Source organism: Orcinus orca, chromosome 12 (genome assembly GCF_937001465.1).
Source record: "Orcinus orca chromosome 12, mOrcOrc1.1, whole genome shotgun sequence".
NCBI classification, from domain to species: Eukaryota; Metazoa; Chordata; class Mammalia; order Artiodactyla; family Delphinidae; genus Orcinus; species Orcinus orca.
Genome location: NC_064570.1, coordinates 31164970 through 31178262, shown reverse-complemented (window position 1 = coordinate 31178262; position 13293 = coordinate 31164970). Strand labels below are relative to the sequence as shown.

Sequence of the window (13293 nt, the reverse complement as noted above, 5' to 3'; positions counted from 1 at the left end):
GTAACTGTGAAGTGATGGATGTGTTACTTTGATTTTAGGAATCATTTCAATGTATACATACATCAAATCATCATGTTGTACACTTTCAATATATTACAATTTTGTCAATTATACCTCAATAAAGCTAAGAGAAAAACAGACTTGTGTGGAAGCAGCAGTAGCAATGATGAATAAAGGACTGATACTTTAAAAGTTTCAGAGAAAAAAATCCATAGGCATTGATGTCTAAATAGACAGTAGATAAAGAAGATGCACAACTGAAAAATAATGCCAAGCTTTCCAGCTCAAAAGACTGGAAGGTTCAAGATTTTGGAACTTTTAGGGACACTGAGTTTGAAGTGATGATGTGACATCTAAGTTCCTGGAGAGGATTCCAAAAATCAAAGAAAGAGATGATGATTTGGGAGAGAATAACCCTACTTCTAGCATTTGTTACTATTATTAATCTTTTACCTTAGTTCCAAACAAGTGACTATTCTTGAAAGTTTGGGTAATACAGTAATAGAGAAAAAAGCATCTTAAGAGCTAGGATTTCCTTAAAAAAAAAAAAAATACTTTTTGACTGGCAGAGCATCCAAAAGGGCTAGAACTAAATAAAAGTCTGCATAACAAGAATGGAGTTAAAGGTACTATAACAACCAAACATGGCTGGCAGATGGAATCTACCTACTCAAGCAGATACAGCGTCACCTACATGTGTTCTATGAGGAAATATTCAGAAGGAAGTCTCAGTATATTAGGTTAATCTACCTAAGGAACACTGGCTACAAACGCTCAACAGGGCAAGATAAGTGCTAAGAAAGAAAAGATAGGAAACCCCGTATCAGATTATTCAGGAATTATTCATTCATTCAGCAAATAATTAAGAGCCCATTGATTGTCAAACAATTGTGAACACAGACGTGATAACTGCCTTTGTGGAGCTTATAACCTGATGAGGGAGAAAGGCAAAGCAAAGTCAGTCGGAGAGGGGTGAGGTATATCTAAACAGGGAGGAGAGGGCCCAGTGGAAGGAAGAACCATAGAAGGAAAGATACCCAGAGGAAGCTATATCTAAATGAAGACTTGAGAGTAGAATATTGCTGGCAACATGCACATAAGTCCTGACATATGAGCAGGGAAACCCAATTAGTAAGTTAAAGTCTAGAACAGCAAGAACCTCATAAGGTAAAAGCTACGTCACAAAGTTTGAGCCTGTTCTGAAAAGCAAAGTGGTACCATGAAAGGATTTTAAGCAGAAAACTAAAACGACTTTAAAACTACTATTCTGACTACAACATGAAGAACAAAAATTTTCTTAAACTAGAGGGGAAAAAAAAAACCCACGAAGACCAGACAGAACATTACATATTTGTCCAGACAAGAAATAATAGCTGTATTAATGTTTAAAAAATAAAATATTAACAAATGGGTAGCCACAGTCTCTGCTCCCTCTCCCCCAAAGAGAATTCTGCCATTGTAATTTCAATTCTGAAAGCAACTTGACTGATATACTGTGGGATGGGCTCAATTACTAGAGAAAAGAATAGATCTACAAAGAACACAGGAGAGACTCAAACTGTAACTGAGAGTTGGTGTTTATTGTTTGGGGGGAGACTGGCTGAAGGGAGGGAGTATGAGGGCTGTTTTTAAACTGTGATGAGGAAGAATCAGAAAAATTCATAAAGTGATGAAAAGAATTTTTAAGTTTTGCTGTTATAATGGAACCACCTTTTGGTTTTTCAAGAGACCAGAGTAAAAACGTAAGTGGTTTGTCAATTCTTTGTCAATGTTGAGACCTGTGTTTCTTTGGCTACCAAAGTTAAAACTGGACCATGAGGGCTTCCCTGGTGGCGCAGTGGTTAAGAATCCACCTGCCAATGCAGGGAACACGGGTTCGAGCCCTGGTGCAGGAGTGCTGCAGAGCAACTAAGCCGTGCAACACAACTACTGAGCCTGCACTCTAGAGCCTGCAAGCCACAACTACTGAGCCCGTGTGCCACAACTACTGAAGCCCGCGTGCCTAAAGCCTATGCTGTGCAACAGGAGAAGACACCGCAATGAGAAGCCCGTACACTGCAATGAAGAGTAGCCCCCAGGCTTCCCTGGTGGTGCAGTGGTTGAGAGTCCGCCTGCCGATGCAGGGGACACGGGTTCGTGCCCCAGTCCAGGAAGATCCCATATGCCGCGGAGCGGCTGGGCCCGTGAGCCATGGCCGCTGAGCCTGCACGTCCGGAGCCTGTGATCTGCAACGGGAGAGGCCACAACAGTGAGAGGCCTGCGTACCGCAAAAAAAAAAAAAGAGTAGCCCCCGCTCTCCACAACTAGAGAAAGCCTGCGCACAGCAACAAAGACCCAACACAGCCAAAAATAAATAAATAAATTTATTTTAAAAAAAAAAAAAACTGGACCATGAGAGAGCTTAGCTTTGTGCACGTTATAGTATCTGAATAGAGAAGGTGTTGGTGGAAGGAATGGATAAATTCAAGAAATATTCAATTGGTAGAATAAGAATTTGGCAACACGGGAGTCAAGAAAGAGATAAAGAAAGAGCAATTAATTAGGCAGCAATGTCATTCACTGAAATAGTTAACAAAGGAGGAACAGAGGGTTTGGAGACAAATTAATGAGTTAATTTAAATTAGTTAACAAACAAAGAGGTATAAAGGAATAAGTCAATAGTGAAGATAAAATGGACTCGAAGAAAAATACTCAATCCAGAGGAAAGCAGGAAGAGAAAAAGAACAGATGGGACAAACAGAAAACAAAGAGCAACATGGTACTGGACAACACCACCAGCAATTAGATGAAATGTAAACGGCCTAAATGCACCAATTAAAAGACAGATTGTCAGAGTGGGTAAAAGTAAGACCCAGTTCTACGCTGTGTACAAAAAAATCTACTTTAAGTACAAGGACTGGGAACAAGAGAAATGGCGTGAAGAAGCAAAGTGCGATTTGTACAGAATGAATTGTGATGGCAAATCAAAGAGATGGCCCTAGACAGCAGAAATGAGGTGCTCTGTTTACTACAAGATTAAGGGGGAAAAAAGTCTAGAAAAAGAATTCATAACACTATAAATAACTGTGGTCCATATACTATGTTAGGGTATAAGTAAACGTCCTGAAGGTGCTTAAAACCTAATTATACATGTAAATTTTTGTTACTAAACTGGATAATCTTGGCTCAAAGTCCATGACGTGGAAACACCAGCAGCTTTGAACCTAAAATATGTCCATTTTAAGGCTGTGGTACTCCTTTCCTACCTTATTTCCACTTTCCCTTTCTATTAGCTAACCTAGTAGAACGGGCACTTCCATGGCTGTCTTCTTCCACACCTACACAAACCATGCTGGTAGTCATATGGGGGGTAGGAGACAGCAATTTAATCTGTTACACCAAATACGCATTTACAGGGGCTTTAAAGTTTACAAAGCCTTCACCTCTTCCCAATTACATTCATATTTAATAAATTTAAGCTAAGAGACTTTTGACGTGTCTTATTTATCTTTTGTATAATAGAAAGCTCTTGTTATTGGGTACCCACATTTTATTTTGCTTGTCTTCATAAATCTAATGCTATAGTAATATTTTTGTTCTTTGACTCCCAAAATGCCTATATTCTTTAAAACAGCAATGTCCAATGTTATTTGAACTTCACCACGTATGTACTTCTTTCTACCAAATTTTAAGATTTGAAATTATGGCCAAAAATTATCAATGAACATTTTGAGGGGTTGTGCTAATTACTAGGGGAGGTGGGAACAATATGAAGACCTAATATGCTTAACTTGTTATCTTTGTTTTACTCCTCTTTAGAAAAGGATATTTAGCATTTGCAAGAGAGAAGCATAAAAAATATTTTTTCAAGCTTTTATTCTACGACTGTGAAAAGTTCACATCATGGTTATAATTTGTTTCTCTTGGATCTAAACATACACCCACCCATTGGCTTCAGAAAAATGCTTGGAAAGAAACCCGAAGACAGTTATACTTCCTGGAAATTTCAACTGGGGAAAAAAAAAAAAGTATCCCTTCCCTGAAGGGATAGCCAGTAGCAAATGATGCAAATGTTCTTTTGTATTAATACCAATTTGTAAAAACCTATTCTTACACAAGATACATTCATTTGGGCTCCCCTGGTGGCACAGTGTTTGAGAGCCTGCCTGCCGATGCAGGGCACATGGGTTTGTGCCCCGGTCCGGGAAGATCCCACATGCTGCGGAGCGGCTGGGCCCGTGAGCCATGGCCGCTGAGCCTGTGCATCCAGAGCCTGTGCTCCGCAACGGGAGAGGCCACAGCGGTGAGAGGCCCGCGTACCGAAAAAAAAAAAAAAAGATACATTCATTCATTCAACAAATATTTCTTGAACAACTATTAAGAAGGTAATTTACAAATGGATTCTCCCTCTCACATACTTGATACGTGGTATGATTTTATTAATTATTAAGCAAAATGATTACGAAAATTTTATTTATCCAGTTTTGCGGGGCAATTCCCAGTCCCCAGAATGCTTCTCTCTGCTACTGACTGGCTGCCTCTCCATGTGAACAGTCAGATTCCTAGGGGCAAAGACTGCAATCTTACAACCATATCCCTCAGAGCCCAATACAATACTTGGCATACAGTAAGGTAGCCAAAGGAACACTTGAATGAATGAATGAATGGATGGATGGATGAATCATATTCATTAAGTAGTACAAACAAAAATCCCAGTAAAAGCAGAAAATAAACTCAGTACAGGCGTCACTCCTGATCCTTTCCTCTCTCTTCATCCAGGCTCACTTTGTTGTCCTTTTCTCTATAGGTATTTCTACTGCTGAAATGACCATTTTTGAATTCCTGGTATCAGTTTGCCTTACTGTGAACTTATCGGCAACGCAGTCTTCTTCCTCATCTTTGAACGCCCAGCCTGGTGCACAGTAAGACTGGGCACAAATTTGCCTCATAATAAAGAGCAACAAATACCAAAGACACCTCCTTAAATCAGTATTGCCAAGTTTCAGATTATTATTGTGTAGTAAAAACAATGTACTGAACTAGTAACAATGAGATTTACTATTAAAATTAAGTTAAATAAATGTTTGATCCTAGTCACTTGTTCAATAAATACCACCCAAATCATAGCACCAGATTTTACTGAACAGAAATACACAAGTGCCTACTGGAGTTGGAAGTGTCACCTAGAAGCCATAAATAAAAGAAATATGAAAGGAGGCTTCCTCGGGCAGACACCTTTAACTGAGGGTAAAAATCACCAGCACAAATACCCAGGGAAATCTGGTAATTCTTCAGAAAACCTGGTGTGTAATGTTTCTAAAACACAGATATTTGTAATTATGCCTCTTACTTCAAAAAAATAATAGCAATGAAAATTTCTGAAAGGCTTCCAGTGGCTCTGCAGGGAGTACGGAGACCAAACTCCTCAGTATAACTTCCTGGGTTCAGCACCGACTGGCTCCAATCCAGATCTGCAGCTCGTCTTCTGCTTCCCATGCCCTCTCACACACACCCTGAACTCCAGCTATACCAGCCTCCTCAACACGAAATGCTTCCGTGTCCTCATTAATGCTGACTCTCCTCTGTCTAGACTGTCCACTTCCCCTGTCTACACTTGAAGAAAAAAAGAAAAAAAAAAAAATCCAACCCAAGCTTCCAGGTATAAGGTTAAAAACAGGCAGTTTGTGACCAAACCTAACAATAGCTCTGTTGCTGATTTTTAAACCACAGAACACTCAGAATAAAACTTTGGGGGTGTGGATGGGGATCAAGTTATTTGTGAATTTATGGTACACACACTCTCTCACAAATCACAAGGCTCTGAAAGAGAAGTCTGGTACATGGCAAACCAGCCCAGCAGAGAGTGGCTACCTCTCCAGCCATACCCACTGGCAGAGAAAGCAGGATGCCAAGAATGGCCAAGTCAAACTCAAATGGGCTAAGAGTAATGCAGCCCCTCCCCCAAGACGGCCCTGAGGTCTATGTGACTGATGAAGGCACTCTTCCCAGGGGACAGAACAAGGGGCAGTAAGATCTGATCAGGAATCACACTTCAAGGATGAGCTATGCCCAGAGCAATATTTATGGCTATGCGACAGGGCAGGGCGAGCACTGTCCAGGGGGGAAATCTGAACAATGCAGCTGATCACTGACAAATGATCTGGATGGAAATGAAGCTAGAGGAATAAACATCACCAGTACACCGTGTTCTATGAGACAAGTCATTGCAGCTAGATGAAGTAGGTCAACAGGACTTTGTATGGTCTGTGCTTCGGGAGGGAAGGACTGTACCTGCAGCTGACCTATGTAAGGTGATATACACACAAATATACATTATACTTAAATGTATAGAAATGTGTGTGTACATACATATATATTAGTCAAAAAGGGTAAAATGTAGCACTCCTAAATAATCAACTTAGCTGCCATACCTAACTTCCCCCTTCGTCACCATCTCCCTGATCTTTCCCTCCCACCATAGTCAGCCACGCTCTATAAAGAATTTGGCTAGTTCTATTCAAGCCATTTGGGTTCAGCCATAATTCAGGTATCTCATATCCTCCTCCTTAATCCCTTTTTATCTCTTCCCATTATCCCCTGTAATTTCCATGTTAACTATATATATCAGAACATCTAATTCAATAAATGTTGAATGAACAAACAAAACGGCACAGTTATAACAAGATAAGGAAATTTGTTTCTGCTCTCTTATCATCTTAATATCAAAAGTAATATTCTTCCCATTGGATCCTAGAGTAATAAGAACCAGGCTCGAGGTTCTTCTTGTCTTCTGGAGAAGGACTGGTCTGAGTATCCACCAATCACAGGGGGAAGGTTTCCTCCCACCTGAACCTTTAATTATATAGGAATACCCATGTAAAGAAAGTTTATTTCTGCCATGGAGTTTATTATAACAGGATCTGTCCTGTACCAATTGTATATTTATTTTTAAAAGAAACAGATGGAATGGGATGACACAGGGCTTGGTATCACTGTCCAAAACAAGCCCAGCTGATGGCTAGACATATACACACACTGTAATCCCTGTGTACCTCTGCCCCAGACGACAGGAGTCGGGCCACAGCAGAATCAGCTCTTGTTGGAAATCAGTGAGCCAGCTGTCCAGGACAAGCCAGGGCTTATGTGATCAGATCTTTACTTGTTTCAAAGGCTTCTTAACAGTTCTAATATAGACTTATTATGCTTTTATGATCCTGGAAAACATCCAAAATGATTAGCCTATCCTTTTCTGACTCGTGTATCTTTAGGCAATAAATGCACGGACTTTCTACTAACTGAGAACTTTCAAGTGAGTCCATCTAATGCATGAATGCCCTATGGAGTAACATTTCCAAAATTAAGTACTACTGTCTTAAGGATTTACAGGACTTCCCTGGTGGTGCAATGGTTAAGAATCCGCCTGCCAACGTAGAGAATGGACTTGAAGACACGGGGAGGGGGAAGGGTAAGCTGGAACAAAGTGAAAGAGTGGCATGGACATATATACACTACCAAACATAAAATAGATAGCTAGCGGGAAGCAGCCGCATAGTATAGGGAGATCAGCTCGGTGCTTTCTGACCACCTAGAGGGATGGGATAGGGAGGGTGGGAGGGAAACACAAGAGGGAGGAGATATAGGGATATATGTATATGTATGGCTGATTCACTTTGTTATAAAGCAGAAACTAACACACCATTGTAGAGCAATTATACTCCAATAAAGATGTTAAAAAAAAAAAAAAAGAATCCACCTGCCAATGCAGGGGACAGGGGTTCGATCCCTGGTCCGGGAAGATTCCATATGCTGCAGAGCAACTAAGCCCCTGCGCCACAACTACTAAGCCTATGCTCTATAACCGGCGAGCCACAACTACTGAGCCCGCGCACCTAGAACCTGTGTTCCATGACAAGAGAAGCCACCGCAATGAGAAGCCTGCGCAACTCAACGAAGAGTAACCCCTGTTCACCGCAACTAGAGAAAGCCCACATGCAACAATGAAGACCCAACGCAGCAATAAATAAATTTATATTAAAAAAAAAGAATTTACAGACACAGAAAACAAACTTACAGTTACCAATGGGGAAGGCAGGGAGGAATAACTGGGAGTATGGGATTAACAGATGCACACTATCATATATAAAATAGAAAAACAACAAGGATTTACTGTATAGTGCAGAAAACAATATTCTATATCCTGTAATAAACTATAATGGAAAAGAATTTTTAAAAGAATATAGATATATACATATGTATAACCGAATTACTTTGCTGTACACTTGCAATTAACAATACTGTACATCAACTATACTTCACAATTTTAAAAAAAAGTTTAGATACATTCACTGTATTTTTGCCAAGGAAAAATAAGCAGGTTTAAAAAGATAATGCTGGGGCTTCCCTGGTGGCACAGTGATTAAAAAATCTGCCTGCCAATGCAGGGGACGTGGGTTCGAGCCCTGGTCGGGGAAGATCCCACATGCCACGGAGCAACTAAGCCCGTGTGCCACAACTACTGAGCCTGCGCTCTAGAGCCCACAAGCCACAACTACTGAAGCCCATGCGTCTAGAGCCTGTGGTCTGCAACTGTGTTCCACAACAAGAGAAGTTACCACAATGAGAAGCCTGCGCACTGCAACGAAGAGTAGCCCCCGCTCACCACAACTAGAGAAAGCCCGCGTGCAGCAACAAAGACCCAACGCAGCCAAAAATAAATAAATAAAATTTAAAATTTTTTAAAGAATCATTTAAAAAAAAAGGATAATGCTCTGATTTTAACCCGTGTGTTCACAGATAAAACACTGGAAAGGCTCAACCAAAATGGTAACAATGGTTGTTTCTGAATGTGGGCAATGGGAAATTTTGCTTTATTTGTATTTTTCTATATCACCAAGTTTTCGCCACTGAACATATATTATTATAATTAAGAAATATCTTAATAGATTAAGTCCATTAAAATAAAAAATATGAAGCTTTCTCCCTTTATTTCTATACTCCTGCTTTAGCACTTTTAAAGCAGTACAAAACAGGATGACTAAGTCCCAGCAAAGTTATAATAAACTGGTCATGTGCCATGTGGTATAGATTTACCTAAAACACAGAGGTACATTCATGCCATTCTTCCTTGAGCTTGGCACTGTCTACAAGAAATTACTCTAAGAAGCACATGCTTTCAGACACTGTTACATCAGAGGCCTTTTTTTAAAGTTAGATTTTAACTGGATTTAAAAGAATGAAAGGAATTTCCTGGATTTTATCAGGGTAATTTCCCAAAAGATTTTTGCCCCACTTCTTACTACAAGGATTAAAGCCACTTAGCAAATTAGACTGTGTACTTGCCACTTAAAATGCTATTCAGAACATATATATTAAGAGATCTTTAAAAAGCAGTACATGTCAGAAGAAGTTGTTTTAACAGTTTCCTATGAAGTTAGTCAAAAAGCATCAAACATCTGAGTGCAGGAGGGGTCTACTTTCAGACCACACAGCACTATAGACAGGGAACACGTATCTACATTGAATCAGGAAAGAACCTTTCTTTATTTTATCATCATATGACAAGTATCACTGTCAAGTTTTCACTGCAACTTCATTAAAATACCAAGCCATACACACACACAATTTAACACAGCAGCAAGGAGGACAGCGACATATTTTTCAGAACTGCAAAATGGCATCTGCAGAATGTCTCAAAGGAATGACAAAGGCACTTCTTTAGCCCAAACAAAGAGAACAATGTTTCCACTAGGACATTACAGGACTATTTTATTTCAGGGGGGGAAGGCAGTAAAAATTAACACAAAACAGAGCTGAACGTGTAGAATGACAGTCTGTGGAGAAGAATTAAAAGAAACTATTGAGAATACAAGTTTCACTCATTATAGCTTAAAGTTTTAAAAGTTGGGTAATTTCAAATTGTAAATCTGAAAAGAAAAATAACTTTAAAATTAGAAATATAAAATTACATATCAGTTGAATTAACGATGTTAGATTCATAAACACTGTGCATCTATAATTCATTTTGTTTAAAAGATGGCTTATAAATAAGGTATGCCAGCACACTTACCATTTCGCTTAACTTCCCAAAGACATTGTATTAAAAATGTACTGTCAATGCCTCCATTTTACAGATAAGGAAACTGAGACTTGTAGATGTAAAATGACTCAGTATAAAATGATTCAGTAATGGGCAGATGTAAGTTTTGATTCCAACTCTTTCACTTATTAGCTATGAAATTCTGACTTTCTTTCCAAGACACCTTACTTTGAATTTCAAGACTAACAACATCAAATAATGTTCACAAGGATTAAAGACAAACTACTGTCAAAAATGGGACAAGAAATGTCCTAAAGTAGCATACTGAAATGGAACTAAATGCTTAATAAATTGGAGGTAGAGAGGAAATCGGGATACACCCACTCCATCAAGCAATGTCTTCAAAACACTGTTATGAGAAGGGCTTAAGAAATGCCTTCAGAAAAATAAATCAGCAAGAGAATGCCAAGAGCCAGGATTAATTACAAAATAAATATCTAAATATATTTGGTGGAGAAGGTTCCTCACGTTTACCTAAAGTGTATGTACTTAGTTACCTTCAGTGGAGAATGCCCTAAAAAAGTTTGATGAGTTTTGTATTGTAGGAAAAAAACGCAGTTATAATTACAAACAGTAGACTCTGATTAAAGTAAGTAAAACCAATAAATAAACTACCAACAGGTAAATTTTTTCTCATAACTAATAGTTTCTCATAAATTTGTTAGCCCTACTTTGAACAGGGCTACCCACCTCATCTTCCTAAACTCCAGTTCTGATCACATAATTCACCTGTTTGGAAAACCTCAGTAACTGCAGGAAAAAAACCCAAAGTCTTCCACCTGACATGCAGGCCCTGATACTATCCATGATGATTTCTACTGTTGAGGAGGGAAAAGCCAAGAGACTCCAGGCTCACTCCTCCAGACTCTTCTGAGAAGTGAGCAAACTGAGAAGCATGCCCATCACCACCACCATCGGGCAAAATCCAGTTACCAGGCTATGGCCTTGCCAAAGACTTCCCTGCCATCCTTCCCTCCTCCAGATGCCCACAGCACTCCCTTCCCCGCTTCCAGAGCTCAGCACTTTTCTACAGTACTGGCCCTATGCCTACATCTTACCCACCATACTTAACAAGTCTGTCTTACTCATCATCTCTGTATCCCCCAGAGCAAAACACACACCACTTTGTACAAAGTTATGCTTAGTCCATTTGGGTAGAAAAAAATGAGGGCATAAGAAAACACCTCTAAAAACAGAAACCGAGGGCACCTATTTTTCCAAACAATTCCAGGCATCATCATCTTATTTTTCTCTTATCCAAGATAATCACCTTAATGATTGAATAAAGTAAGCCTAATATTAAACTAAACGACACTCTGATGGAATAAACACTATTTTGGCACATTTATAATGAGAAATCTCATGCCATCTTTTAAGATTCATACGAGGAAAATGTGAGGAGTGTAGGACTTACTATCTTCACCTGCATGATTGGTTCTCAGGGGTTAAGACTGACCTAAAAGGTTGTTATCTTCAAAAAGGTACTGAATTCTAAGAGAAGCAAGAAGAAAATAGAAATGGCTCTGAAATAAGTCCTATGATAATATGTTTTGGGATATACAGTCCTCCTGAATCATGTAAGTTTAGGTCTGGGAGGTGCCTGAAAAAATAATGTAGCCAATCCTTTGTATAACAAACACCAAAGAATCTAAGAAATTCTAAACTGAGCTAAGTGACTGAGGGATTTTTTTTTTTTTTTTAAAGAATATTGTAAGAAAAGGCAGCAACCTAACCTCCTGGCCAGGTATTTCTCATTTGCATGAACTTATTACATCAACCAGGTGATGAGCTCACGTTTCTGAGTGAATTTGCCCCTCAGCATTTTCTCAAATGCAGCTCATTTTCCCAAAACATGCTTTCCTCTTGGTTTTTCCTTTCCCAATGCACCTCAGGCTTAAAAACAGTAAAAAAAAAAAAAAAAAAAAATGTAGACTAGTGGCTACCTTTTTTTTTTTTTTAAACTACAAGCATTGTCATAATCTCTCCTTCATGCAAAGCATTTATCAGATGGAAGTGTGCAAGATCTTCCTTTCCCCGCTCAAGGTGGCACAGAAAATGAGGGCGGAAAGCAGGAACAAGGAAAAAGTGAAGAGGTACCCGCGCAAGAAAGCAGCAGCCGTGCCTATCAGACCGAAGCCGTAAGACAAGAAACACACTGTTTTATTCTTCTGGAACACTTAAATATATTGTGTAACAGTCACAAAGAACTTTTAGGATATACCTATATAAACACAATATAAGTTTATCTTCCAGAAAAGCCAACCAACCCAAATACCAAAATCTGGACCGTGTCTCAACCAGCTCTGCGGCTGGTACCTCACTGGTAGTCATCCTTTACCTAACTTTGCTGCATAACAGGGCCTTGTGAGATAGAATTCAGGGATATTCATTCCGTCTTAGGAGAATGACACTGTAAATAACTTAAATACCACTGCCTCTCATGTGGTCAAAACAGAGCATCTAAAGAAAAACACCGACTCACATTTACCAGGAATGGATTCACTGGGTAACCACCCGAACTCCTCGGAACTCACACGTGAAGCCCAGCTCCGCGATCACTGCTACCACCTTGCTCCCACCTGCTCGCTGGCACGATCCAAGGACGCCTGGATTAAGATAAACGCCTTAAGTAGCAGTGCTGACACAATTCAGTTCCTAACGCTTATGTCAGAAGCGGCCAAGCCCCAGGTCAGGAAATAATACGACTGATATTAGAACCCACTGGTAAACATAAATATCTTTAGGAGGTAGTGTTCCTTTTCCAATTGTAAAATTAATTCCCAAATTATTTTCCTCTTTTCACTGAACCAAACAGAAACAGGTGGAAAATAACTCCAAACAGCTGGAAAGTATGCAGAGCCATTATTACTTAAATATAATGAATTTAAAAAGACTTCGCAAGACAAATAAGATCACACTCTAGCAACACGAGACTTCTTTAAGGGAAAAGAACACACTTGTGTGCGCACACACATCATACAAGTGTACTTGGTCCCTGAGTGACGCGGGTGCTGCCAGCTCCTAGAATTGGTCTCCTTTTGCATCCCACGTTCTACGTCCTAACACTTCTCCACAGTGAGCAAGTTGGGTGATGGGGAGGCCTCCACACCTATTCTAAGGCAAGCAGCTTAGAGACAGGAAAAAAAGGAGTTGATCAAAAAGGAGATTCTTCACACTACACTGAACAAACTTTTTGGAATAAATTAAGCACAGCATCA

General features: G+C 39.6%; 1 protein-coding gene and 1 long non-coding RNA gene across 27 annotated transcripts in view; one reads left to right on the top strand and one right to left on the bottom strand.

Moving 5' to 3' along the window:
* The window catches only part of EPB41L2 (erythrocyte membrane protein band 4.1 like 2), a 266005-nt gene that overhangs the window by 194114 nt on the left and 58598 nt on the right, over positions 1-13293 (bottom strand). For 22 of the 26 annotated variants that reach the window (XR_007470721.1, XM_033407295.2, XM_033407235.2 and 19 more), the window contains one exon: positions 12558-12681. The exons of 3 other annotated variants lie outside the window; for them this stretch is intronic. The gene's annotated coding sequence lies outside the window, so the exon portion shown is untranslated. The remainder of the gene's footprint in view (positions 1-12557; positions 12682-13293) is intronic. One more of the 26 variants, XM_033407271.2, reaches the window with a different exon arrangement.
* LOC125960740 (uncharacterized) overlaps positions 1-13293 on the top strand; it is a 144143-nt gene that overhangs the window by 78242 nt on the left and 52608 nt on the right. The window lies entirely within an intron of this gene.